Genomic DNA, 25,514 nt, shown 5'->3' with positions numbered 1-25,514 from the left:
AGGAGATCGCGCCACTGCAACCCAGCCTGGGCGACAGTGTGAGATTCCATCTCAAAGAAAAAAAAAAGAAAAGTTTCTTCGACTAAGCCTTTCCATTGATGAACTATCATAATATGTGCCAGGGTGACAATTAGGCATTTAAATCAGGGTTATGGCATATATCCTTTTAGGTGTATCCTTTTAGGTGTATATCCTTTTAGGTGTATATATATCCTTTTAGGTGTATCATCCTTTTAGATGTATCATCTTTTAGGTGTATCATATATCCTTTTAGGTGTATCATCCTTGAGGCTTGATGGAAATATATCCTTTTTGATTTATCATCCTTTTAGGTGTATCACCTATATCCTTTTAGGTGTATATATCCTTTTAGGTGTATCATCCTTGAGGCTTGATGCAAATTTATTTAAGGGGGCCAAATGGAGAAAGAACAATTATGAGGTTGTCCAAGTGAAAGCTGATGAGAGATTGTTATAGGACAGCATTGATGATGATCGTGAAGGCAGGCAAATATTTTAGAGATAAATTTTGTTGAATTGGTCATGGATAATTATCAAGAGAAATTGAAACAATGTTGCATAATCTTAGTATGCTAACTTAAGCTCATTTTTGGATATTCAAGAGGTAAAAAATATCAAAAATAGAGAAAATTGGGTATATGTGTGTACAGGAAACTTAATTAATTGTTAAAAATAGTAATATTTTAAATATTAATTAGATAAATAGAACACAGATGAATGATAATAAAATTAATGTCTCTCAATAGGAAAAGTGTAATTGATAATTTTTTGGTGGAATTTAACACCTTGTTTTCTAAAGATTAAGACTGGTGACAGGCTGTGTTTATATGGCATTTGTCTTTTTTTTCTGAAGAAATTATAGACTTTACTTGAAATGTCAGTGTTATCAGTCTCTTTCCTTACAAAGATAAATGTTGCATCACATCTAAATTACAATATTTTTATCCTTCTCATTAAGGGAAAAAGAGAGAAAGAGAAAGCACTATAGAAGAATGAGTCAAAAGAGTTGGATGAATGACTTTATACTCCCATGTAGCTAATTGTAAATTTTCAAGGGCAAAAAATTGACAATGACTTTAATAAGTCTTGTGGCTTTGTACATATATATTTTGACATATACCTCTAGGTCGGTGCCACAAACACGTTTGGTTTCTTCCTTTCTGGGCAGCACAGTGCTATTCAGCATGAAGTATGACCAGAGTGATTGGTAGAGGGTCTTTCAAAGTATTTAGGTCCATCACTGAAGGAAGAATAAGAAAGAAATGCCATTTACAAGATCCAAAGAAGAAAAAAGTCCCCATTAAGAACTGAGACGTGAACATCACTTAACAGTGTCTCCTAGCTAGTCTCATGTGTCACTTGAAACTTATTGAAACTTCAAGCACAGAGTACAATAGGGTGAGATTAAAGGTTGAAAACTTTACATTTCCTTTCTGGAATGAGTTTCAGAAAGAATAGCTAAAGTTATGATTCATCTTGGTATTTGATTTGTAGTTGTTATTTTGAGGGAATGCATATCATGTAAGTCTCTACATTGTACTTACTATCTGGGGGCATTGTGTCGCTATTTATAATTTACAAAGTGTTTTGAAAGCAAGATCTAGATGAGGAATAGTTCTAAAGTCATAGGACAGTGTCAGGAACCAGTTTGCATAAACTTCATCTTCCTCAACATATCACCAATCATCGAAAGCAGAAAGCAAAGTCGGAAAATTTCCTCATGTCATGTTAAGGAAATTATTGGTTTTGAATTTTTGCCTTTGAATCATTGCTTTTGAATTTTTCAGAATCTAAATAGTAGGGCATTTGCCACTTCCTCTAATATACTTGTCTCAAAGATGAAAAAACAATTCTGATCCATAGTAGTGAAGTCATTTAAATAACAAGGTTGTTTCCAATTGTATTATATACTTATTTACATTCCAAGTTTATTTCCCCAAATTTGAAAGTGACATATAATTACACATAATTTTAAAACTTTTGAAAAATTTAATAACATGTTAACTGAAAGATGTAGAAAGTAAATCTAATATAGATTTAAAAATACAAATCTGGAGAAACATAATCAGTTACAAGAGAAGCAAAAAAAGTACACGGCACAGAATTAAGCCTATGATTTAAACTAGCTGCAATGTCAGGATCCAAATTCCTGTTATGCAACAAATCAGCTGTAAACTTGAGAAAAATATATTTTCTCTCTCTGCTCTATGTCAGTCATTTGTAAAATCATCTACCTGCCAGGAGTGTAGTAAAGATTAAATTAATTATGAGATATAAATTACTTAGAAAAACATAAAACGCATATTAAATAATGATTAAAGGTTATCTGTTTTCAATTATTAGTTATTAATATTCCATTCTTATAAAAAGAAATTTGATAATAATTTATTTTCTGTATTTTATTCATGATTTTTCATGTCTATTTCCATGACATACAAGTTTAATATAGCTTATAAAAGTGACTAATTTATACAGATATTAAATTTCAAACGTAATGCTCTAATATAAAAAACATTCTGTTTCAGAAAGAAATTAAGTTACACTGTTTTCATGTAAATGTTCATGTAGTGATTGATACTTCTATTCAAAATAAAATGAAGGGTTGACATAATTCCTCAGCTAATAGAGTCTCACATCTTTATACTGAAAGTGAAATCTTTATACTGCATGTAAAATTTGTTCTTGCTGGAAGTTGTCTAGAGTTATAGTAATCAAAATGCTAAAAAAAAAGGAAATATATATTTAAGTATCTAGAGAAGTATTTAGGCGTATAGATATCTTTAGTTATGTTCATGCTTAGAAGATCGTGTTCCCAATTCAAGTTTAGTATATATACATACTTTATATATATATATATAAAAAACACATATATGTATTTTTTACGGGTGAATATATGTATATACATAAAGCTAAGTATATATGTATATTTATTATATATACAATAGATATATACCCCAACTATGCTTCAGTATTTAGAGATAATGCAACAGAAAATTACTGAAAACAACCTTTATTTTTAAGAACAGGAGAATATAATGTTTCCCAAATTAAGATGGGAGCATTTGTTTGTTTCAACACTGAGGTACCTATGGCAGCTGTGTTACTCTTGCTACATTTCAAATTCCTTGGGTAGGATGACACCATTGTAGTTTACTGGATTCTTTCCTCTGTTTTGGTTTGTGTCCTTGGTTTTTTTAGAGAGTGACTGGATGTGTCTCCTGGTATATAAGCCAACATAAACAGAGCTTTCAATAGGTCATGCTTAATAAAGACAGAATGGATGTGATCGTTCTGTTCAAATTAAGGTATCCTACATGCCTGTGGGTTAGATTAAAGGGCATTCATTACTCTGATATTAACCTTGTTTTTTCAGTCTTTCCCAGATTTCCTAAACTTTCCAGAGAAAATGGTCTTCTCCCTGGCTCAGCAAGAAGATGAACTTTAAACACTGAGAAAGTCATCATCTCCCTGGCTCAACCAGAAGATGAACTTTAAACACTATTCTCAATGACTCGATGTTCCCATCACTACTCCTATCATAAAGGGAGGGGACCCAGATACTGAGAATTTTATCATAGTGTGAACTGTCTGGTATGTCATTTAAATAAGCCCATTGCTGAAATATCTTCCATGTTATTAGAAAGAGCTGAAGAGAGGGGTTGTGATGGCTTCTTTATTTTTTGTCTTTTGGGGATTAAAGGAACCTGGTTCAACAAGGGCCTACACCTAAGTCTCTTGTTGTACCAGAGTACGATTTAGGACTGCTCCTGAGGAAGGAATTAGCTAGAAATCTAGAGAGTAAGGGTAACAGATTTACAATAGAATAACAGCCTCAGTATTTTTGGTTCCTCTCCAGTAAAGATCACAAAGAATATTGCTAAATCGCTAAAACACCTTTGCAATAACGTAAGTGCTTACAGCTATATACCAATGTAGCTCAGTTACTAAACTGGAGTAAAATAATTTCTCTTGTGTAGAAAAATTGGTTGGCTGTGGTTTTATAGCAGATTTGCAACTATTAATAGTTATGCCAATAATCGTTTAACGGTGCATATGTTAATATATATGGAAAGACAATGTGTATAGACAGATGTGTAAAATTGAAAAATAAACATATAACAAGAGAGAAACATCTATCGAACAGACAATATACATACACGTCAAACACAACAGCAGTTTTAGTGACCATAATATTTATTTCTCATTTTTACATTGGTTACATTAGTGACAACTGAAAATGACAGTTGGCAATGCAGCTAACAGTTTCAATAAAAGTATAAAACAAAAGACTGTGTACAAAGCACGTGTCTTTCTGCTTTTGTAATCTTCCGTTGGAAAAAATTTACACACCTAAGTAACCATCTGTTTTATTCAAGAAAAAATCATTCTTATTTCCCTCTCTCATCTTGAAAACAGCTGTCAGCCAGGAGGGCAGAGCTGAAATTTATTGTCACATCACATGAAGCACAGAACAGACTCCACTACTCCTTAAGATTCAAAACTTTGCCTCTCACAAAGTTACCTTTTATTTTCCTCTTGTTTGTCACTCATCTCCCCTACTGTGCTCTTTTTATTTCTTTTACTATTAATAATAAAGTTTGTGGATGACTGTATTATTGAATGCCTACCTTAGTACAATAATTCAAGAAGTATTTGAATATTGCATCATTGGCTTTAGAAAACAAATATTTATAGGCCATTTCAACTTCATATATATATATATATTTAATTTTCACAAATTGAACATACCCACAAAACTAGCATCCAAATCAAGAATGCAAATACTGCCAACATTCCAGAAGTTTCTATAATACTTCATTCAAATCACTACCTGCCTGCTCAAAAGATAACCATTACAGCCAGGCGTGGTGGCTCACACCTGTAATCCCAGCACTTTGGGAGGCTGAGGCAGGTGGATCACCTGAAATCAGGAGTTTGAGACCAGCCTGGCCAACATGGTGAAACCCCATCTCTACTGAACATGAAAAAAAAAAATTTAGCCGGGCGTCGTGGCGCTCGCCTGTAATCCCAGCTACTCGGGAGGCTGAGGTGGGAGAACTGCTTGAACCTGGGAGTCAGAGGCTGTAGTGAGCCGAGATTGTGCCACTGCACTCCAGTCTAGGTGACACAAGAAGACCTGGTCTCAAACAAACAAACAAACAAACAAAAAAACTATTACTCTGAATTTTTGCCTTTTTTACCTTCTGTAATTTATTTTTTTCTTAGCCCTGATTCAATTATATCAGGCATTGTTAAAATTGAATTAAAATCTGAACACAGTGAAATGTACAAATATTAAGTATACAATTTGATGAACTTTACAAATGTACATACCTCCATACATATCTCAATTGCGATAGAGTCATCCAAGAAAATTTCTTTGTGCTTTCTTATTATAGCCAGTCCATACACACCACAGACAAAAACATTTTCTGATTTCCATTACCTTAAATTTATTTTGCCCAATTTTAGCGTGTCACATAAATGAAATCATGTAGCACGCATATTTTGGGGGAGTCTGACTTCTTTCACAATCAAGATGTCATTTCAAAATTTCATCCATGTTTCCTCATAACTCGGAGGCACCAGCTAGCTAATTGGGAATGGTGGTCCGTAGAGTTCCTAGAATAACAAAGCTGAATACAGAAAGCTGAGTTTGAAGCAGAGACACAATAGCTTAAGAACTGGCACAAGCCAAGAGGTAAATATAAAGGTTATTATAATAATCGGTGACTTCAAAATAGCTGTGGTAGCCTCAGACCAGAAGCTAGCTCAAACAAACAAACCAACCAAACACCAGCATAGAAACACTGAGATAACTGACATCAGAATTTGGAAGTTGGAAGATATTTCCACTAACTATAAGGTTAATGGAACTAGGTTGGGAAAAGTAATTATGCACTTGGAAATAGTTTACTTATGTAGTGGAGCAGAGTCCAGCAAAAGACAGAAATAAATTTCATTTAAAGTCTGACCCAGAGAACCCAGGTTTCTACTAACTGGAAAACCAGATATTTACCATTATGATGGACAGTTGATACATTCTGAGGAGGTTTTTGTACTCTTGCCCATAGTTTTACAGCCATTTGGGGATTTCAATTCTAAGAAATCAATGCTGCAGAGAGTCAGAAAGACTGAAAATGGTGTAGAAGTATACAGTATTGCAACCTGTAAGCAATTTTATATAAAAAAAATCACTTTCAGCAGGGTGGATAGGAGAATATTCTTGGAAATGGTGAATTCTCAACATCATGTTGTTCTTTATTTTTAATTATCAGGAAACTAAGCAATAATCTTATTTGAGTCTGCACACAAGAAACCTGTGTTCTATGAATGCAATTGTCTTATGAGAATAGAACAGAAAACTGTACTCTAAAGATAAACTTGTCAAGTGTAGATATGGGCAAGCCCAGATTTAACCAGTGCTTATGTGAAAAGTATGCCCAGATGGGGATATTCTTATATATTCTTGGTTGGTGAAAATAATGGATCTGAACAAAATATTTTTCTTGCTATATCTGTAATAAATAATTTAATATAATAAAACAAAGGCAGCACAGCTTCTATACAATTTTCTATAAAGTGAAGAAGGTGATACCATAAAAATGCATGAAAAAAGCAAATACCTGAAAGTTATCTACTGCAGAAACCCAAATAAATTGGTATATTTTTTCATATAAAAAGTGGACTTTATGAAAGAAAAACATAAACGAGTATGCGAAAAATAGGGTGTTTGCCTAAATTCAAGAATTTTTGGTTGAAATTAGTAGAAATCCATTTCTACTAAGATGGAACGGAGGGAGTAGGGGAACAGGGAGCTTTTATGAAGGTATCCAGGGCTGTGCTGCAGAATTCAAGGGTAACCAATCTTCTAAAGGGACTATGCAGAAAATAGAAAATCTCTGGGAATCTAGCGTGAAGTCACAGCACCACACCTTTAGGTACATGTCGTTGCATTTGCCTCAGTTTTCTGTCCGCTGGGCAGCTGCACAAGCAATGCAAGCCTGACAATGTTCTGGGCAATGTTATCCAGAACTCCAGAGCAAACATCGCTTGCCAGTGTTGTTCCCTATCAAGATGAAATGTCCAGGCCTTTACATCCTCACCTCCACTTGTAACTGGATGTGGACTGTCCTGGGTGACATGTGACCTTCAGGGAAGCAGCTGTCTGCCGCTGAGACAAACCACAGAAAGGTGACAGTTGGAGATGTCTACAGACTGCGTTCCCTGAAGCCTGGCAGCGAGCACTTTCTCGAAGGGGCATCTAGAAGGAACATCCCCCTGATTACCGCAATGTACTCCCTTTGCCTCTTGGATTCACTTTTTCATATCCTTTCAGCAATTAGCTTCTCCATGAATTCACAACACTCTTTTTTTGAAGGGTAAAAGTGACAGATTAGTTAAGTGAACTACAAACCTATTGCTGTACTTAATTGTCAGGGACCAAGTGATACTTACAGACTCTTTCTTCCACTTTTCATTCTTTCCCCTTTATCCTCAGCTACTCCTTCTGCTGACCTCATGGATGACTTACCTCATGATGAGACCTAGACCATCATCCCTGAGGGTATGACTTCCTGTTCATCACAGCTTCTGGGGCCAGATTGCTGTATCTGTCTTTTTGCAATTGTCACAATTGGGTGAAGAATTACCAAGACCTACTTAACTAGATTATCTGGGTGCCACGAATATTCACTGCTCCATTGTGTAACAGCACTTTTGCCTTTTCCTCAACACGAAGGTCAATCACCGTTGCCAGGATTGTGACTCCACTTCTTGTCTGCTTGTCCTTGGAACAAAAACCTCAAAGTGCCCAGGGGACAGCTGTGCCCAGTTTCTAGCTCAGTTGGAAACTTGCTTTTTCTAACCCCTTGGGGCACCTGGATGTCTACTCAAAAACGTCCAGAGTAGCAGGCATGGGTAGCACAAAGTCCCATGGTGGGTCATTAGAATAATGACCTCTGCTTCCCTTCCTTGTATCACAAAGCCATGTATTCTTTCTTTAGGCCACCAAATCACATAATGGTGTTTGATGCAAGGTATATACTGCCTCCTAGAGGATGGCATCTATAGTAGTCTGTTGTCACACCGCTAATAAAGACATATCAGAGACTGGGTAATTTATAAAGAAAAAGAGGTTTACTGAACTCACCGTTCCATAGGGCTGGGGAGGCCTCACCATCGGGGCAGACGGCAAAAGGCACATCTTACATGGCAGCAGGCAAGAGAGAACATGTGAAGGGGAACTCCTGTTTATAAAATCATCAGATCTCATGAGACTTATTCACTATCACGAAAACAGCACGGGAAAAACCCACCCCCATAATTCAATTACCTTCCACCAGGTGCCTCCCATGATATATGGGGACTATCACAATTCAAGGTGAGATTTGGGTGGGGACACAGACCCAAACCATATCAGCATCTCATCTCCACAGAATATGGCCTCTAGACTGGGGATTCAGAAATGTATCCGCCATTGCTTCAGTTCTGTATCAGGCCAGCAGGTCCTGGGTGGTGATCTTATGTGATCTGAGCAGTGGATCTCACGGTCAGGGCCTACTTATATCCTGAAAAGTGGGTCCATTGATCTCAGGTGATATTCGACAGGATCCTGGCTCGTAAATTAAACACTGTAAATGCTAAAATAGTAGTGGTTGTTGAGGTTCTTAGGGCAATAGAAATCGGTATCCAGAATGTTTTTTTTCATTTCTGTGAGAATAGACTGCTGGCTATGCTTATATGAAAGAGCCTAAGGTGGTCACTTTCCCAGTAAGTGGTTGGATGGTGGCCTAGAAGAATAATGCCGTGGTGAGGGGTCAGCCTTAGGGCTTATTGCTATCTGGTTGGCTGTTTGGCAATGGAAATAGCTAGATTACCCATGAAAAGTGAGAATCCACTCTGTTGGTCCCATTCATATTCTCCATGTCTACGACAGTGACCACTTCTTTTGTGTGCCTATTGTGTTAATCCTGAAGCAGTCAACGGCAGAGGCTGATGGATGTCAACCTACCAGTCATTTTGTCTAGTTGGTTATTTAATTCAACATCTGAGACAAAAATGTTCTTTGGTATCTGTTAATATGTTATAAAAAGATCATCATAGTTTGTGCCCACTCCCATGTATCTATCTTCATGCCTCTAACCCTGAGTTCCTTGCCTCATATTTTCCAATCCTTTTCTTTCTAAGCCTCTGAACAACTAGCCAGGCCTTACCCTCTGGCCATAAGGCCATAGACTTGCTAATACCATGGTCCTTTTTTGTGTGTATAAAGTACATGATAAGATGCTGCTCCTGAAACTCTGCACATTGGGAGCGTTTTCCCCAGCTCTGTCTTTCATGATCACCCCAGAAAGAAGCATACAGAAGCTGCTATCTATTTTTGATTTGTAATCACATACTGAGCCAGCTCATCTGTAATTTAAATGGGCATTTTGCTCCTTTCTTAAAGTGCTCCTATGTCCAGGCAAGAGTCGAAAGAAGAGCATGGGTACAACAGTGTTGAAAGCCACAGATTTCTGGTGAGCTTCCCTTTTAGGAGACATGTTTAAGGTTTTTTGTTGCATAATGGGCAGGTATTGTAAACTTTTTCTTTCTTTTCTACAAAAGCTTCAGTAAATTTTCCATCACTTAAGAATGCTTTGTTCAAACAAAGTCTTCTTGGGATTTTCAAAGAAATGAAAATGTTGAAGCTGACACTTTGATTACTGACACTTTGATTATACTTTCAGTGTAGAAAAGTAACTTGATTTTTAAATGACTGTTGAAGAGATTAATGGAAGAAAGAGAGTAAAGACAGGTTTTTGAGTGGATATTAGAACAAAATGAAAATATTTTTGATCAGGAAGATTTCAGAAAGCTAAAAATGACTTATGAGACTGAATAATGGTCTCCAGAGATATTCATGTCTTAATCCCCAGAATCTGTGACTGTTAGTTGATATCGCAAGAGGAACTTTGCAGTTGTGATAAAGTTAAATGAGGAGATTAACCAAGATTACCCAGGTGGGCCCCTCTGAAGTCAGAAGACAATGTAATTACAGAAGCAAAGGGGTAGAGAATGAGACTTGAAGATGTTGTGCTTCTAGCTTTGAAGACGTCTAGAAAGGCAGTCTCTGGAAACCGGCAAGGGCAGAGAAGCAAAGTCTCCCTGGATCCTGCAGAGGACACATCCCTGGTGATGCATTTCAGACTTCTACCCTCCAGAAGGATCAAATTCTACAAATATGTGTCCTTTCAAGCCCCTAAACTAGTGGGCATTTGTTATAGCAGCAATAAAAAATGAATACCATGTGCTATTTTGAAATCTGACTTTTGTGAGAAGCCAGTTAAGTATTTATTTTGTTAACAGTTGGCTTTTGTGCTCACTGGAGGTTAAAAATATTTTTGTCATTAATACACTTTGAATACTCAGTCCTAAGTAATATAAGTAGTGTGACCTTTTTTGCCCTTTCCCTCTCCAGGCACAACATGAAGAATAACTCAATGATTTGCAGAAAAGAAGAGAAATATATTATCCCTTCAGTTCCTAAACTTACTTGTTTTCTCATCTTCAAGAACGAAAGTAATTCAGCATACACATATAACATATTTATATCTTTATAAATTATATTCATGTGCAACTATATAATGTATAATCATATTTATGTACTACCTGTACAAACAAATGTACACATTTAAAATATAAAAAATAAGATGAAAATGGAATCAATGTATCACAAGTGATTGAAATATCTAATACTTTCTTTCAGCAAATCACTGGATCATACTGCAGATCCCTTGAATTTCTGCTCCTCTCATTACAAACTGTTGTATTAGATGACCAATACATATCTTTTCCTACTATTTAGTGATTCTCTCCTTTTTCTACTGTGAGCTTGTTTTGTTGTTAATGACAAGTACAGTACAGATTTAGTTAGCTGCTATGGAGTATGAGGCAGAATAAGCAATGTGACTAATCCTCATTGTGCATTCTCAAGCTGACTCCCAGTACTCTGTTTTCATGTCTCCTGAGCACTATACTTATTAAAATTGTCTACTTCTGCAATATTTTAGTGAAAGGTATTAGGATGCAACATATTTTCTTTTTAACTTGCAAATGTGATGAACGAAAATGATATGATCATTTGGTTAATGATATTAATTTATCAGCGTGAATATGTATTTTAAAAAATCACATACTGTTATGGCAGGAAATAAATTGAAGTTTCTTATATTTTGAAAAAAATCAGATAATATACATGCCATAACTAAAATGATACATTGTTGAAAGAATCTATTTTAATCACAGTATGAGGATGCCAAACTCATTTTTTTAATATATATATTTCAGAGTGAAATGTAAAATGAAGCTTTCCATTTCTAAAAATTCTTGTGTTTCTTTCAAAGTTTTGGCCTCCAGAAACCCTACATGACCTAACCCATCATTACAATGTGTTATAATTTACATGAAAGGGGAAAAAAACAACCTATAGATACAGCCATTAATGAGATGACTTAACCTATCTGCCAACATTGAATAATTTAAGTGCAAAATGACTTTAAAAAGACTGTGGTGTTTTAAAATTTAAAACATCTACAAAAACTTGTTTTTTTACAAAGGGCCCTGTAACCTCCCACTACATGACCGAATTCCTGTCTGTAATATTATGGTCAGGGAGATCAAAGGGAGAAATAACAGGCAACCCCCATTAATGCATCCTTGCTTTCAGACTTAAATTTGATTTCTTTTTTTCCTAAAATGAGTTATGTTGTGATCTGGGGATCAAATTATGACTACAGAATATTTAAATTGCATTTTGCAATTCAAACCAATACCCAGAAATCATTTCTTTTGCATATGATTCAGAGTGGATGTTGATTTCGTATTTACTATTGATTTACTGTATCTAACTGTGATAAAAGGATAGGATTGTCTAAAAATGACCCTGAGTCTTCACTCTGTGCTGCATGGACAGTGAGCCAGGGAGATCTGTTGGGGAACAGCATCAGCATGGTGGCCTGGAGACCTTACACCTATCCACATATCCATACAGGCAAAGGCTTAAAACACTGTTCCTCGAGTCTTGGAGGAATAGCTTGTGATTTTCCCTCAACAGGCAAAGATCGAAGCCTTGTGAGGTTCTATCTCAGGGCCATTTCCAAATCATCCTCTTTTTCCCTGGGAGGCTATTTTGAGATAGTTTCTCATTGTTTCTGGGGTTCTGAGGGTGTACGTCCCCACTCCATCTTGGGGTATACTTGCAGATCATAAAAGGAATTTTGCATTCAAGAACTGAATCTCAGCAGAGTTTTCCACAACTGGTACTGTGATGATTCTGTGACTTTTATGTCAGTGTCATCCTGTTTGGTGTGTGGGATAGGGAGCTAGGGAGCTGGCATCTTTGGCTATACTTACTTGCATGGTCTATGTAAGTGATAAAACTGTCTGAATCTAAAAAGGCCATTGTGTTTTTACTGGTTGAATCAGTCAGGCCTTGACCTTGGCCTTGTCTGAAGTGTGCTTCCCGGGACCTCGGCCACCGCTCCTCTTCTCATGGAAGCAGCTACACTGACATTGATTTTCCTGTGATGCTGAAAGGGATTAAATTTCCCAGACACCCCTGTTTTCAGATCACTGTAAAGAAAAGCTATCAACCAAGGCAGACAGCCTGGCTCTCAAATCCGAAACTCATGTGTATCCCTCTTTGAATCAGTTTGTTCTCATGCTTACCTTATCGAAGGTCCCTTCACCCAACTAGAAAGCCATGTGTGTGATCAGGAGCTCACCCAGCCTCCATCCCCCCATGTCTCTCTGAGGGATGATGGGAAAATGGGCAAAACACACCTTTTCTTTTTTTGCTGAATCTTGGCTTCTAATTGTCCTTTCTCTGAGACCATGCATTGCAGTTACGGAAATTGCCCTGATACCTAGTGTGTGAGAGGTGGTAACACCGGTGAAATGAACACCTCAAATGCTAATGTTTAAAGAAACATGCTTTATGGGCTGGGCGCGGTGGCTCACGCCTGTAATCCCAGCACTTTGGAAGGCCGAGGCAGGTGGATCACAAGGTCAGCAGATCGAGACCATCCTGGCTAACACAGTGAAAACCTGTCTCTATTAAAAATACAAAAAAATTGGCCGCGCGTGGTGGTGGGGGCCTGCAGTCCCAGCTACTCGGGAGGCTGAGGCAGGAGAATGGTGTGAACCCAGGAGGCGGAGCTTGCGGTGAGCCGAGACTGGGCCACTGCACTCCAGCCTGGGTGACAGAGCGAGACTCCGTCTCAAAAAAACAAAACAAAACATGCTTTATGGACTGAATTGCATCCCTTTAAAAGTCAGATGTTGAAGTCCTAACTCTCTAGTACCTCAGTGTGTCACTATATTTGGAGTCAGGGTCTTTATAAAGGTAATGAAGGTTGAATTAGGCTGTTAATGTTAGCCCTACTTCAATGTGACTAGGGTCCACATAAGAAGAATTTGGACACGCAAGGAAACGTCAAAGGTACACATGTTCACAGAGACAACCATGTAAAGACATAGCAAGAGGGCAGCCATCTGCCAACCTGAGAGAGAGGCCTCAGAAGGACCTAAATCTGATGACAGTTTGTTCTCAACTTCAAGCCCCCAGAACTGTGAGAAAATAAGTTTCTGTGGTATTTTGTTATGACAACCTTAGCAAACTAATGTAGATGCTAAATAGGGAAGTTCATGATGGAAGCTGAAATTATGACTGCATTGGAAAGAGATAATTTATTCATCCTTTCTGTAATAACTATCAGCATCCAATTACCTTTGAAATTAGAAGACCCATGCTCAAATAATATAGGAGACCTCAGGAGCTAGGAATGGTTGCGCAATAACCACTTTAGTACTAATTATGTAAAATACTTATTACTTTGAAATATAGAACACCTACTATTAGCATGAGTGAATGTCTTAGATATCCATGGAAAATCCTTTATTTTCACTCTAGAAAGTCTTTTGGTCATCCTCATGTGACAATTCTTTCTTCCTCTGGATATGTTGTGCTTGTTCAACTATACCCTTGAACAAATACTACTACACGAACACAAATATTAAGTTTGCAAAAGATAATTTATATGAATAATAACAAGCAGAGAGGATGAATAGATGGTAAGCTCTGAAAAAATTATTATTATTATTATTATTTTTTGAGACAGAGTCTCGCCCTGTTGCCCAGGCTGGAGTGCAGTGGCACAATCTCGGCTCACTGCAAGCTCTGCCTCCCAGATTCACGCCATTCTCCTGCCTCAGCCTCTCAAGTAGCTGGAACTACAGGTGCCCGCCACCACACTTGGCTAATTTTTTGTATTTTTAGTGGAAATGGGGTTTCATCGTGTTAGCCAGGATGGTCTCGATCTCCTGACCTCGTGATCCACCCATCTTGGCTTCCCAAAGTGCTGGGATTACAGGTGTGAGCCACCGCGCCCGGCCAAAATTATTTCTTTTAGTTATATATATTTCAAAGTATATGCTCAGCTCTTGTAATCAATTCTATTTGAAAATAGAGGATGCCCACTTGTCATTGGTCTAGAGAATAAAAGGCTGTAATTGGTGGTTGTCACTGTCACTTATCTTGGTTAAAAAAGGAATTAGGGCACTTCAACCATATGAAGCAGTTAATAGATTATGTCCTGAGAGTAGTTAAGCCTCTGTCCACTATTTCTCATTGGGAAATCTCTACACATCTGACTGCCTTTCTTCTGGACTATTGTCTCATGAAGTTTGTAGTGTGAACAGACTTGGAAGACAGAGATAGTGTCTCCTTCTGGAGCACAGTGCAGGGTTATTTATAGTCCATTTTCCTAAACACAATGTCTTTCTCCAGCACTGACTCTTAGGTCCATTCCAATAGCTTAGTGTCGGATCTGCTGTTTGGAAAGCTGCAGACTAGCATTTTAAAGTCATTCCTCTTTGAAACCACAAACCAAAACAAATCATGAATGCTGATCTGGGTAAGTCATCTAGATATCCTCAATAAGGGTCTATTTTTTATAAGAACAATTGGAATCAACCTGCTTATCAACAACCACCTAGACTGTTACCATTGCTTCCTGTACCCATGTGCGTGACAACACATCCACCATTGTAGACTAGATACAAAATAAAAACTCTGTGTTTCTAGTGCAGAGGCTACCACTACATGCAACATTTGTGACTCCCCAGAAATGTTGACCTTTTTCTTTTATCTCAAGGTAACGAAGCTGCGTGGCATGCAGTATTGCACTGGCGCATTCTTGGCGGAATGAATATATCAGGCATTTAACCCCATATGGAACTATCAGTCATGCCTCAGCATCAGTGACCCTTTTTTAGGTTAGAGAGTTGCAGCTCTAGTCCAACTGCTGGCTCAGGCCAAATCGCTGTAGCTCCTGAAACTAATATGGGTCACATTTTCAATTTTCTGGACCATTTGAAATTTGGCAGTGGTGGGCCTTTTATCACAAAACCTACTAAAAGAATAAGTGATTGTAAAGGTATTCAATGGGTCATCCATGGTTCTTATCCACAGTCATCTAGTATTATCTGAGCATTAGAAAGGCCTCTTTAAAAATTGACATTAGAAGTTTGCCACCATCCTTACCTCTTTTTGGTTCACATACAGGGCAGTTTTGTGAATAAATGTAGCTATCACCAGAAAGAAATAATCCACTCTCAAGTGCTTTCTGGGTAATTATCAGGACAAAACAAGTCAGAAGTTATATACAAGCATTTCAGGTTTCTGCCATTACCATTTCTGGATCTGACATTTCATTTTTTTTCCTGTAAAAGTAACACCAATTCAGCCTGATTGGAATACACACTGAGCCTGCCTAGGGAAATTAGGGTTAATTCTGGCTCAGTTGCCTGTATTCTCCTGTAATACTGGCATAATCCTAGATCACAAAGATAGTGATCATCTGGTCCAATACACTACTATTGGCAATGTGGGCCAATGCAGAGATGACAACAAATCTCTGTAAATTCTATAAAACTGTCCTTGCTCTTCATACACCTGACTCTTCCAGACAAAAATTCTGACAAGAAAATAGGTAAAATTATTTCTACTGAAATATGGCACATGGACTTTGTGGTAGTAGAGGGAGAGCAAAAACCAGGTACCTAATGTGCCAGATAACAAGTATATCAGATCCTGAGAGAGGTGTAGGGGAAGGAGGAATATCGGTGACCTTCATCTTTCAGATCTGGCTTTGGAGCCTTCCTCATGAAGGAATCACTGTGGGGCTTCTCTCTGGAACTGTTGCAAGAAGTTTCAGTGTAACCACCTGCTGGGTTAGCTATGCCCAGAAGACATCTCTGTCCACAATTTGATCACTATTTGCCTTTATCTTATGGAGAAATCTATAGAAACTGCAAAGAATGGCTCCTTCTTCTGAATCTTCTAAGCAACTTGTCAACACAGGTGTACCGTCTCTGCTTCATGCCTATTTTTACAGCTGCTCCTTAGTCATTCCCTGGGGAGAGGCATGCCATCCGGCTGATAATATAGTATACAGTATACGGTATAGCTTGAACTGAATGCCCCCAGCAGGCTCTCCGCAAACAGGGATTAAACCGAGTTATTCAAGCTAAACTGGGAACCCTGAGAACTACTCAACAATATCTCTTGAGTAGAAGCCAGTTGTTAACTTTTTTCTTTCTGCAAACAAGATGTCTTGCTCATTAGATGTGGTCATAAGAGAACTTCAAGTGTATAAGGAAATATTACTTGGCCCTAGAAGACTTTCAGGTCAGCCTCAATTCAGTGACCTAGTTTAGATTTTAAAATGCCCTAAAATTCCTTCTTGCACGCAAAGGTGGAGACCATAATTGTTAATATATTCTGTTGTTCTGGATTAAGGTCTCCAGCCCTATGGAATAGTCAATTCAGAAACCTAAGGAGAAAATCACATGGCTTTCCAAGGTAGCCCCTGATGGCTTATGGGATTTGTTCAACTGATTAAGATCAGGATGCTGGGGAGTGGTTTAAATATGCGGGACGACCTCATCCTGCTGCTTGAGGTGGTGTTGACAATGGCCTAAGTTAAATGCTAAATGAGACAAATTGAACAGATTTGGTCCCAGCTACTAATGGTCAGTTTAACTGAAGTGGTCAATGAAGAGGTGTACTTACAGAAAAATTGTCCAGAAGTCAGGATAGCAAAGGAATGTGCAGATAACATACGAAGACAATCCCCCTATGATCTCTTTTATTTCTGTACATGTTGGTCTGGACTCCTTCCAATGATGTTTGTACAATGCACTGCCTTGGAAGACAGGAATAATGTCTCCCTCAAGCACAAAGGGCAGATTTGTTTACTGTCCAGTAAGTAAAATAATGTCTACCTCTGGAGCAAAGTGAAGGCATGCTTACTGCTTTTATAGAAGAATTAGCTCCCCTAAACTCTGGGCTTTTCTGCTGTTAACACAACTCACTTTGTGTGCAAGCTTCACCTACTGTCTTTGGCTTGCCCTCTGGGAATTGGAGCTTGAGAAACTTGCTCAAGAAAATGCTGATATTCTGGCTACTGGAATTGTTGTGACTCATAAAGGTATTTGTGCCTCACTCAAGAGTGTCATATCTTCTGTCAGCATTCATCAAACAGTGGCAGGCTAACTTGTTAGCTTGCAAGAAGAATACAATCTAAGAATCTTCACAGTACTTGGTGCTTCTGAAACATGCTATTAGGTTATACTAGTTCTGATTTTCTAAAAAAGAAGAGAAAATGAGAAAAATAAAAGAAATTATCAAGAACATATTAAGAAACAATGTAGATAATATTTAGTCATTATTTAATATTACTCTAGATAGAAAATTAAAAGAATCCTCTTTAAAATGCCATATCAATGTCTGTCTTTGTTTTATTTTTGAATCTGTGTTTGATACTATGATAAAAAAGAACCACTTAATTAATTTAATACAAGCATGGAGAAAGGGGAATCTCCTGTTCTTTAGGAATAAACTTGTAAGAAATGGAGTAAAAGCATTCATTATTGAATAATCAAATGGAAATAGTAGGAAGTGTCTTCTTACAAAGAACTCTGGGAACTGGCACAAAGAGAAAAGGCTCCCAAAACTCAATGTCTGATACAGGTTGCTCTCCTGATACGCAGATGCATACGTACAAGGCTGATATTCATCCTGGTGTACTGGTATGGCTGTGAAAGTGTCAACTGCACTAAGAAGCCATTTAAAGCTGCTGTCACACCCTTTAAGTACCTTCTGTCTGGACTGGCAGTTCTCCAGCTCTGGTATGATGGACCTTCCAACCTTACAGCAGTTAAGTTTCTTTCTCCCTCCCTGCTGCTTGGCAAGTCAGGAAGCCTCCAGCATTTTACGGTGGGGAATTTGCCAACATCCACGGTATTAAGCATTGCCTTTGTTGCATTAATTATTAAATATTTTGAACACCACAACTGATTAATTATCCACTTAGGGGTCATACTGAAACATCCATTAGTATCCCCAAAACCCATCTCTGTCTTCCCTCAAGAACCTATTCTTCCTCTTTTATGTTCTGCCTCAGAGGAAGTCACCACTAAGCCCAGTCTGTTGCCCAATAAATATTTTGTATAGTTTTCTCTCTTCTCCCTACCCAAATCCTTTCCATTATGCTTGTCATCCCTGTAATAAACCTCACTCCCTCTTTCTCTCCTTTTCACTGCCTTATTTTTCTCTGCCTGCTGTCTCAAACCCCTCCAATCTATTAATTCTCAAGACAGCTGTTGGATTAGTTTTTAAATACAATCTTATATGGTAACTCTCTGTTTAAAATTCTTCAACAGCTTCCGTGTAAACTTTTCACCTGGTCTTTAGAGAGCTGGTCTCAGATGACCTAGTTAACTTAGATCTTACCAATCCACCTCTCAGATACTTGTGCCAGCCATACATAGCAGACTACTTGTTATTCATACAGCTATTCCATCCTCCTGCACCTCTGTGCCTTCATCACCACAAACAGCCTCTCCAAATCTTCCCTGTGTTAATTTCCACTCAACTCTAAAATTTCAGCATAGACATGCCCTTTGGGAGGCATGCGTAGGTGAACAAATAATATCTCTTCTCTACTATACCGTGTGTATATTTCATTTTATATTTCTTGTCTGGTTACTTTTCTAGATCATGCAGTTCTTCAGAGTTATTTACGATTCGTTAAAAGATCTCAATAAATATTGGCTTAATGAACAAATGTATTCCTAATAAAATGACTTACATGTTGACTGTGGGCATGTATCCATTTTTTAAAGTATGTATGATAAAGTGTTACATACCAAAAAATCCTGACATCTTGATAAAGAGAACAGCCATCAAATTTTCATCATATCAAAGAGTAATTATGTTAGCGTAATATAAATAGAACGTCAATTAAAAACAAAAAGGGGTCTAAGCCATGAGAAAATCCAGGAAGATATCATAATAAAGACTGTTGGCATTATTGGAGACATGCTTCCCTGGGCTCCACATTTTCTCTCCGAAATGTTCATTTATAAAAGGCCTATAAAAATCAGTAAAATTTTTTCATATGAAAATGAAGCTGTACCACAAGAAATTATTTTTCTTAGGAATAGGTTAAGAGAATGCTCACTCATTTTATAATTGCTTTTATTATTTGTTCAACACTAAAAATTTTTACAACAAGACAACCCAAAAAATAATAGTCTTACATTGAGAAAGTAGACAACTTGGTAATTTCTCTTAAGTGCTTAAAAGTATGTCATTTGCCTTCTTGGACTAGTTTTAAACTTTTGCCTATATAGAATTTAATGGGCTAGAAATAGAGCTATAAATTGGGTCATGGATAACTAGCTATCCCCACCTCCAACCAGAACTGTTTCTTTTCCTTGGTGAGGAAAAGAGAAATTCCAATTATATATTTAAGTTTCAAGGCCATCTGTGTAACTTTTCATAATATTTCTTCAAAGGGAATGGTTTCCAGTTTCAAGGAAGGTAAAGAATAAGATATAGACATCTGTGGAGGCCTCCAATAGTTAATCCTGGAAATATCTGGGTGAGTAAACACAGTGCTGGAGGATTATAAAGACTTTTCCTATCTATATACGTTAGTAAATTATATAAAATTAAGGTGGAAGAAAGTCTGTATTATAACAAATTTTAAAGCTACATTGGTGCTGTTATCCAAAGATTAACTGTAGTATTTTTTCAAATGTTTTTGTACTACATATTTTTTTTTCCCCCTTCCCGTCAGCTAAAGTTAATTGCATTGAGTTAGGAAAGAAATTATTCTTTATCTGTAAGGTTCATAAAGAGAAACCCTCTTCTGTGTTTCAACATTTTTGTCTAGTTATCTAGAATGTTTTTACACTCTTTTCAATTAGGTTTCTTTCTCTGTCTTACACTTAAACCATGACTTGATCTCATCCATTTTTCTTAATGAAAGAGAGAGTTGTCGGTATTCACAATATTGCTTTCTGCTTTTTCTTTTTCTTTTTCTTTTTTTCCAGTTAACATACATTCTAGAATCTACACAGACTCAGAGGAATCAGGTTATGGATTTTCTTCTAGTTCTAAAGTATATCCAAATTCTGTTGTCCTCTGTATTTCTCTGGATCTAAAGAAGCAATGGAATCCAAAATAAATTCTTTCTCTCATCTTGGAAAATAATGCAAATAACTATTTATTTGCTACAGCTTCGGGGCAGTTTAACCCCTTCCTCCCTGAAGATGTATTTCTATCTTAGATATTGGGACTAGCAATATTTTTAGGCAGAATGATGTTATAAACAGATTCCACATAACTCAGAAGCTTATAATCAAGTCAGCTTCCCTACAAGTTCTCTCTGAACTAATTTTTCTGATTCCATGAAATGGCATACTTTTACGATAGTCATTCCAAACACGCTCATTAAGTTCTATTAACAGTAAATGCTACATGACATTGACCCTGGATTTTAAATACTGAACTTCCTGGCTACTTCAAGAAACCCATATAATATGTACGTATGTTGCTTATTGTGGGAAATTCTTTATTTCTGCTCTGCTTCAATGGAGTGGAGCTTAGGGAAGGGAGGGAGATTTCTTAGAGGGCAATAACTAGGTCCCAGTTTTTTTTTCTAGGTCTATTTTGCATTGTTACTCCTATTTCTAACACCATGTCTCCATCTACCAGGATTGTGTTAATATCTGTATTTTCTTAATTAAAAACCCTCAGATTTGACATCTATCTAATTAAAATTCCACTAACAACTTTGTTAGAAATATCTCCAATCATATGATTTTACAAGTTTGATGCATATTTCTCCATATATTATTTGCAGTTGCCTCTGACAATCTCTACTAGAGATTGATCTATAATATCTTCCACCCAATCAGCACCCCAAACACACTCCACTTGACAAAGTGTGGAATGAATGGTGATAATTAGGATGCTTAAAATTATAGAACTTATTTATAGCTGGGCTTGCAAATAATCTACCCACACTGCCAACCAAGATCCTTATGTGGATAAAACTACTAGTATGCAGATGCTTGCTCCAACATGGGAGGCAGTGGGGTGCTGATAAAATTATGGTAGTGGTGCCATCAAGTTTCTAATATCTCAAAAAATTTGAATCTTCATTTTTATATAACATCTCTCAGTTTAAAAATATTGGCAAAGTTTTAAAAAATTCTATAGGCCAAACAAAAAATGCCTGAGAGCCAAATTTTGCTGTTAGGCTACCAGTTACACCCGCCTGATTTGGGGATTTCATTTTGCTTCTTTTACTCTCCCTTTTTAAAAATTTTTTTGATGAGTTGCTACTACCAAACATAAGCTGAAAATATTTAGTGAGAAAAATAAATCACAATAAGGAATTCCTTTTGTGATTTATTGAATAATTAGCAACAGAAGAATACTATATTTGAATTTTTTTCCAACAGTTGAAATTTTCAAGATAGATTTTATGGAATTAGGCTCCCTTACTATTTTAACCATTTAGGAAATATTGTAATGTTAGAGAGAAGATGATGTTTCTCTATGAAAGAAGTATGCCTTTGCATTATTAAATTTACAGTAAAACTGTCTTACTGAAAAAATAAGATGCCAATGGATTATTCTGCAGAACATCCTGAGATGTGTGTTTAGTATAAACTTGTGCATCAAATGGATTACTGTCATCTATTTAAGGATTACATCAATGACCAAGACATTAATCTCTCAACTGAAGTGTCTCAAAGCTGGCTTAAAATTATAATCACCTAAGGCAATATTAAAACATTCACTTGCTTGAAGCCCACCTGGAAGGATTTTTGACTTTAATTATCTGGAGTATTTACATAGTTGATAGAAAGTCATACAAAAATAAGACAAAAGAAAAATGGATCTGAACATCACAATTAATACACTTGAACTAATTGATATATTTAGAACATAGAACACTGCACCTAAGAAAAACAGAATTTATCTTTTTTTTCAGGTGTACACCTGAGCTTAAGTAGAATCAACCATGCAATAAGCTATAAAAAAGCCTCACAAAAATTTAAAATACTGAAATGATTTAAAATACATTCTTTAATTATGAGATTAATAAGAATCAACTATGCAATAAGGTATAACAAAGCCTCACCAAAATTTAAGATACCAAAATAATTTAAAATATGTCCTCTAATTATGAGATTAATTATAATCCCAACAAAATTATAATTAAAAACAGTTCTACTTCCTGGAAATTAAAGAATATACTTGTAAACAATTCATGGATAAAAGACTAAATCAGCATAAAATTATAAAATTATTCCACTAAATTTTAAGATAAAAAATTGTGAGATGCAGCTAGAGCATTGTTTAAAGAAAAAAATGATAGCCAGTTTGCATATATGAGAAAGAACAAAGGGTAAAAATCAACAATTTAATTTTTCATCTAAAGAATCAAAACTATGTAAAGCAAAAATAAATAATAAAGAACAGCAATGAATGAAATAAATAGGCCAAGCATGGTGGCTCATGCCTGTAATCCCAGCACTTTGGGAGGCTGAGGCGGGCAGATCATCTGAGGTCAGGGGTTCGAGACCAGCCTGGACAACACAGTGAAGCCCCATCTCGACTAAAAATACAAAAGTTAGCTGGGCGTGGTGTCAGGTGCCTGTAATCCCAGCTACTCAGGAGGCTGAGGCAGGAGAATATCTTGAACCCAGGAGACAGAGGCTGCAGTGAGCTGAGATCGTGCCATTGCACTCCAGCCTGGGGGACAAGAGCGAGACTTCGTCTCAAAAAAATAAAAGAAAGAAAGAAAGAAAGAAATAATGTAGAATAGAGAATGTAACCAAAGCAATGATTGAAACTTTAAAGATTAATCAATTTTATAAATATCTAATGTTGATCAGCACGAAAGAGAACAGAATTACAAGAATAAAAACGGGCACATAAACACAAGCTCTATACATATAAATAAAAAAGAACACTACAAACAACTTTAAGCAAAGAAATTTGATAATATGGTTAAAATGAGCACGTTACTCCGTAAGCACAACTTACCAAAGTTAGGAGATGACATATACAATCTCAGTAGTAAGGCATATGTCAAAGAAATTAAATTTGTTATTTTAGAAAAGTTTCCACAAGAAAACTCCAGAAGCAGATGGTGAAGACTAGTGAATTCTTCCAAACATTTAAGAAAGCTACAACCCTAATCTTGTACAAAACATAGAATAGTGAAGGTAACCTTTCCTAACTACTTTTTGGTGGCTAACAAAACTGTGATTCTAAATCCTGTCAAGAACATTCAAGAAAAAATAATGTATCATAGAAGCCAAAAGGAAGCATTAGACTAAAATTTAACACTATTTCATGAAAAATCTTTTAGTAAATTAGGAGAAAAAGTAAACTTTTTATTTATTTATTTTATTTTATTATTATTATACTTTAAGTTTTAGGGTACATGTGCACAATGTGCAGGTTAGTTACATATGTATACGTGTGCCATCCTGGTGTGCTGCACCCATTAACTTGTCATTTAGCATTAGGTATATCTCCTAATGCTATCCCTCCCCCCTCCCCACACCCCACAACAGTCCCCAGAGTGTGATGTTCCCCTTCCTGTGTCTATGTGTTCTCATTGTTCAATTCTCACCTATGAGTGAGAACATGCGGTGTTTGGTTTTTCGTCCTTGTGGTAGTTTACTGAGAATGATGATTTCCAATTTCATCCATGTTCCTACAAAGGACATGAACTCATCATTTTTTATGGCTGCATAGTATTCCATGGTGTATATGTGCCACATTTTCTTAGTCCAGTCTATCATTGTTGGACATTTGGGTTGGTTCCAAGTCTTTGCTATTGTGAATAGTCCCTCAATAAACATATGTGTGCATGTGTCTTTATAGCAGCATGATTTATAGTCCTTTGGGTATATACCCAGTAATGGGATGGCTGGGTCAAATGGTATTTCTAGTTCTAGATCCCTGAGGAATCTCCACACTGACTTCCACAAGGGTTGAACTAGTTTACAGTCCCACCAACAGTGTAAAAGTGTTCCTATTTCTCCACATCCTCTCCAGCACCTGTTGTTTCCTGACTTTTTAATGATTGCCATTGTAACAGGTGTGAGATGGTATCTCATTGTGGTTTTGATTTGCATTTCTCTGATGGTCAGTGATGGTGAGCATTTTTTCATGTGTTTTTTGGCTGCATAAATGTCTTCTTTTGAGAAGTGTCTGTTCATGTCCTTTGCCCACTTTTTGATGGGGTTGTTTGTTTTTTTCTTGTAAATTTGTTTGAGTTCATTGTAGATTCTGGATATTAGCCCTTTGTCAGATGAGTAGGTTGCAAAAATTTTCTCCCATTCTGTAGGTTGCCTGTTCACTCTGATGGTAGTTTCTTTTGCTGTGCAGAAGCTCTTGAGTTTAATTAGATCCCATTTCTCAATTTTGGCTTTTGTTGCCATTGCTTTTGGTGTTTTAGACATGAAGTCCTTGCCCATGCCTATGTCCTGAATGGTAATGCCTAGGTTTTCTTCTAGGGTTTTTATGGTTTTAGGTCTAACGTTTAAGTCTTTAATCCATCTTGAATTAATTTTTGTATAAGGTGTAAGGAAGGGATCCAGTTTCAGCTTTCTACATATGGCTAGCCAGTTTTCCCAGCATCATTTATTAAATAGGGAATCCTTTCCCCATTGCTTGTTTTTCTCAGGTTTGTCAAAGGTCAGATAGTTGTAGATAGGCGGTGTTATTTCTGAGGGCTCTGTTGAAAGTAAACTTTTTAAAATGGCAAGAGATAGCTACAGAAAACCTAGAGTGAGTATACATTCAGTAATTTAAAAGAAAAAAATAGAAAATGTTTTCCCTGTAGAGGGGGAAGAAAATGAGCATATTCACTATTTCCATTGTAATATTGTGGTGGAGAAACTAACCACTGCAATAAGGCAAAAATAAATAAGTAAAAAAAGGAGGGGGATATATAAGGACATAAGGATTGGAAAGAAATAAAACTGTTAATTTCTTGACTATAACATGGCAACAAAAAAGCTCTAAAATTATTTTATAAATGATTTCACTAAATTAGCAAATTTACAATC

At 36.7% G+C, this 25,514-nt stretch overlaps 1 long non-coding RNA gene across 1 annotated transcript in view; it reads left to right on the top strand.

Annotated features, from left to right (window-relative positions):
• LOC129022632 (uncharacterized) overlaps positions 1–4,638 on the top strand; it is a 60,315-nt gene extending 55,677 nt beyond the window's left edge. The window contains exon 8 of the long non-coding RNA XR_008496497.2: positions 3,394–4,638. This is a non-coding gene — a long non-coding RNA (uncharacterized LOC129022632). The remainder of the gene's footprint in view (positions 1–3,393) is intronic.
• Positions 4,639–25,514: the final 20,876 nt, after the last annotated feature.

This window comes from Pongo pygmaeus, chromosome 22, assembly GCF_028885625.2.
Source record: "Pongo pygmaeus isolate AG05252 chromosome 22, NHGRI_mPonPyg2-v2.0_pri, whole genome shotgun sequence".
Lineage (NCBI taxonomy): Eukaryota > Metazoa > Chordata > Mammalia > Primates > Hominidae > Pongo > Pongo pygmaeus.
This window is presented reverse-complemented; position numbering and strand designations above follow the sequence as displayed.